This window comes from Propithecus coquereli, unplaced genomic scaffold (genome assembly GCF_000956105.1).
Source record: "Propithecus coquereli isolate 6110/MARCELLA unplaced genomic scaffold, Pcoq_1.0 Scaffold2, whole genome shotgun sequence".
Lineage (NCBI taxonomy): Eukaryota > Metazoa > Chordata > Mammalia > Primates > Indriidae > Propithecus > Propithecus coquereli.
The window spans coordinates 2,485,863-2,490,607 of record NW_012144966.1 but is presented as its reverse complement, the minus strand read 5'-3'; positions in this window follow the sequence as shown (position 1 = coordinate 2,490,607).

The following is a 4,745-nucleotide window of genomic DNA, read 5'->3' as shown; positions in this document are numbered from 1 at the left end:
TAAATGATTTGAAGATCTACAGCAGAAAATAATTTGAAACAAAAATTTCACGGGTAGTTAGGTATTCTTTTTTTTAACAGTGATTATTGAAATGAATTCTATTACATTTAGAGTAAAAAAGTTCGGAAATAGAAAAACACATGGTGCTACATAAGGTAACTTAAAAATATCCTATCTTCATTGGCCCACTTAAGGAAGATTTTACAATGGCTAATTCTCACCCCAATTTCAATTTGTCTCTAGAGGTTTGCTTATAATGCAGGGTAAATAAAGGTGCTCCAAAAATCTATAAAATCTCTTCTATCTACCATTATCAAAAATGGATTTTTTTTCCTTGTTCTAAGTCTCTCTTATCAACAAATTCCTTGAAAATTGTCTTTGGTGTATTCCTAACAAAGGCCAAAAATATATTTGAATTGGTGGGTGAATAATGTGCAAATAAGTCTTTAAAAACACACATTTTCCTTTGATTATAAAAATAATTGCCAGGAGCTGGGCCTCTGCCTGTAGTGCCAGCTACACAGGAGGACCGCTTGAGCCCAGGAGTTCTAGACCAGCCTGGGCAACATAGCAAGACCTCATCTCCAAAAAGAAAAAAATCGTTAAGATAGTAAATTTCTCTGGGTTAATTGGAACCCTGGGGAAAAAAAAGTAACACCCAAAAATGTCACCCATAAACATATAAACTGGAGTCAGCTGTAGTCAATATTTCCGTGTAATAGGCAACTTGCCACACCCGCTCTGTAAAATGTTCCCACACAGGGAGCCACAGGGCTGAAGAGACCCCGGTTCCCTGTGTTGAGGGGCACCCACACCAAGGCTCAGTTGTGTTTGTCACCATAGCTGATTGTGCCCCTTATAATGTAAGTGATCTATTTGACTGTTACATAAACAAAGGAAATATGAGTGTGAAAACAAAGAGAATTGTTCTTTCTATGCAAACTCAACTGAATGCTTTAGAAAGGCTCCAACAAGTCAAGATTTTTAGAATAAAAAGCACTCTGCACTCAGCTGGCGTTGCGAGGGCCTGACTGCAGACCACGGTGGACTCTTCCCCGAGCTGCAGGCGTGCGTTCCGGCACAGTGGTGGGCGCTGAGGCAGCCATGTGCATCACCTCAGATAAACTGAGGCAGGCTCAGGAGATGGAACCTGGAAATCAACACTGTGTGGACTTCACCTCCCTCCATTTGAGATAAGATCACTCAGCTGGAGAATCTCCAAATCTAGAGGGCTGGAGAGACTCCCAAGGGCATCTGCTAGTTCCACATACTTTTCAGGATCTACCCCACATCCTCAATTGAGTAACCCATGGCTGAAGTTGATGAAAGCTTTAACTAAACACCAGCAGGTCTTCCCCCGCTGCCGCACCTCCGTGCCCCCACCCATTGGCTTTTTTTCCTTTTGGTTTTCCTGATTTGGAACGTGCCAAAGGCTGTTTAGGGATAAGTCAAACTGTTAACCCAAGCTGTGCTAGTCCAGGACTCCCATGCAGATCTCTAATTTTGGAGTGTTCGATAGAAGGAAATATACGTCAGGCAGCATTGCTGGAGGGAGGAGGGAGTGGCAGCAGGGTGCCGAGGCTGGGGGAGGTCTCTGTCTTTTCTGGGTACCTGTGTCAGAAGCTTCCCAGCTGTTTCCTGGCTGGCAGGATAAACTGAGGCAGGCAGCAGCCAGCTCACTTCCCATCCACACCTGGCCATAGGCATAACAGTCCTGTAGTGTGAAGGGTTCCTGCAGTGGCTCTGTTACCTTTGCCCACAGGGACTACATCCCTCTTCCCAGCCTTGATGTGGCGGCCTACCCTTGTCCCATGGATGCCATGTAGTGGGACTCAGTAAATGCGCCAGGGTGGGGCAAATGGGGCCACTGGACCAAAGCTACACCCATCAGATGCCTTCTCCCAGGATCTGAGTCTGGAACCAGGGGCAGAAAATGGTGTGACAGTGACCTGCGCCGACCATCCACTCATCCCCACAACTGAGAGAAACAGCCCCAGTTCCTGTCTCTCTTAAGCCCAGATAATCAGATTTCTCTTTCATTCTGCCGGCTGTCCATACCCTTCCACTGAAATCCATTTCTGGTTAAAGTACCTAAAGCTAATTTTTTCTGATTATAACTAAGAAATCCTGAGGGGTGCCGCTCACAGTAGCGTGTGTGTTTGTGCGTATGTATGCACATGTGTGCATAAGTGCATGTGTATGTTTTGCCTGGGAAGCAGAGCCTGGGTCTGTGCATTTTCATAGTCAATCATGCAGCAAACATCTGTATATACATATATATTCCGTTCACCAGCTAACTAACCTAAGGCCACTAAGCTAGGTATGGAAAACAGAAAAAGGAGTAAGACGCAATATCTTGCTTCAAAGTACCTCTCTCTCTCTCTCTTTCCCCTCTTCCCGCCCCCCCCCACCCTCTTCCGTGTTAAGCCAGGAGAAAAATCACATAAACTTAGTGGACACCGAGAGGATTATCAGCCCAGCCCTTCTAAATTGGTGGCCTTAGTGGGTGCTGGCTGTGGTGAGGCGGGAAGAGCATGTTTCTGCATGGTCTTGCCTGCCTGGCAACAGCGGACTGGCCCACAGCGCAAACACCTGGTCTAATCTAGGCCAGTCATATTTTTTCTCCTAGGAATTGAGAATGGGGGTGAGGTGAGAGGAGTGGCAGGGAGGAGAAAGGTGAGAGAATGGCTGAGAGAGAGCTCGTGAGTTCCCTCCCTGTGGCTCAACCATGAAAACTAGAGTCAGATTGGAAGCCACCTTCTTCTACCCACCAACTATACTTAGAAGCAGAGCAAAGAAGGTTGCCCAGAAAGAAGGAACAGGACTGTCAGTGGAGAGAGGGACTCTGGGCTCTGTGACCACCCATGGCAGTGGCCCCTTTTGCCCTCATTGCATGTCTGTCTTTGGATGCCATGAGACACGCTCCATCCTTATAATAATTCATTTCTGCTATGATCAGCCCAAGCGGGTTTCTGTGCTTGCAACCCGGAGTCCTAACTGATACACGCCTAAGTTCCAAGTGCTCTGGAAACCCACCCTACAGAATTCTCTAGGCATGAGAAGGGGCCTTCGAAGGCTGCCCACAGGAGGTGGCGTGTCTCTCCTCTTTTGTTTAGGACGAACGTTTGTTCACTTTTTCTTATGCACTGAAATGCTGTGTCGGGTCTTATCTTTCATGCTGTGTCACTTCAAGGTTAGCATTGACTCCTCTGGGTGAGATTAATTTAATTCTATTTCAAAAGGGAAAACAACTCTGTACAAATGTAGGCCCCTGTTTTATATTTAGGGTGATTACTCCCAAGATACTTACAGAATGCGGTGTTCCAGTATTGGCACGTTTTGCTTTGGTTGCCACGTTGTGCTGCACTCAGTAGCTTCCGTTTGTATGTTCCATGAAGGTAGAACGTACCACCACCGTAGATTCGGATTTGAAGCAGGGCTGCCCTTCACGCCGTCTTTCACAGGAACACCGTCAGCGGTCACACTTAATGGGTTTGACCGGTGTAGGCTTACACTGCACAGCACGTGGAACCAAATCTTTTGCTGTCACGGTTGCCATGTCTAAGAATTCTTTGGTCACATTTAAATTCTCATTAACACCATTCCTTAACAGATCTAACTCGAAGGTAGAGTTCATACCTGCACTCTCATCAATACGATACATCATTGGCGATTTTAGAGTGACTTAACTGATCTGGAAATTTGGGAAGATAAACTAGATGTGTTTGTTTTGGCTTCTTGCTTTCCTTCCTTCTTTTGAACAAAATCTGCCACAGATTTGCTCTCACATAGGCGGTTTGCAGGCCTGGCACCGTGTGGGGAGTGGAACTCCAGACGGAGTTCAGTATGAAGCCTCAGTTAGGCTCTCCTGTTAAGTCAAGACCGCAATTGTACCTCTCTTAATTGGAAAGATGACATTTAGATCTCCATCTTTAATTTTTATTTTGTTTCTCACCTTGTTTAGAACCTAGGTGGGAAAAAGGAGTGTAACGTATGGGGGGCCTCTTTGGAGACCCCAACAAACTGCCCGTGAAGATTTTTGCAGCTCTATCTTCAACATGCTGAGTTCCAGTGTTTCCCAGTGCTGGTTAGGGAAGACAAATTTTGCTATGTTCAAAAGATACTTTTATAAAGCTATCATTTGTAAAAGGTTTAAATGCCCTGGCATCAAATTCATAAGTGCGTTTTTTTGCAGCAACTTCACTGACTTTGTTCACATGTATATAAACTTGGAATGTCTTGAAATATCTCTCCTCTTCTTCAATTTGGTAACATTTTCACCTTGTATTATCTCATTTACCCTAGCTCTTAATATGATTCTATTAATGACAATTAAGATGTGTTCTTTAGATAGAGTTATTCTTTATATAATAAACATATAGCTATATTCTTTATTTCCATAGAGCAGTAGGAACTCTTGTAATTTTCTTAAAATAGGTGGTCCTCTTAGTTTGCTTTTTTCTCCATTAATGATAAAGACATAGGCACAGAAAAAGAATCTTAGAAAAATAGTAGAAGAGTGATTATAAATGGCAGTTGACACTCAGCTTGAGGACTGTGGAGATGGGGGGCCTGCTAGAGACTGTGCAAATAGGAGGCATCTATCTTTGCTTAGGGCCATTATGGCCATGTGAGTCCAGTGTTGTTGGATCACCTGGTTTTTTAAAAAAGAAGATGAAATCAGATTTTTATGTAAAATTTTCCTTTAAAAATACTGTCTCGGCTGGGTGCGGTGGCTCACGCCT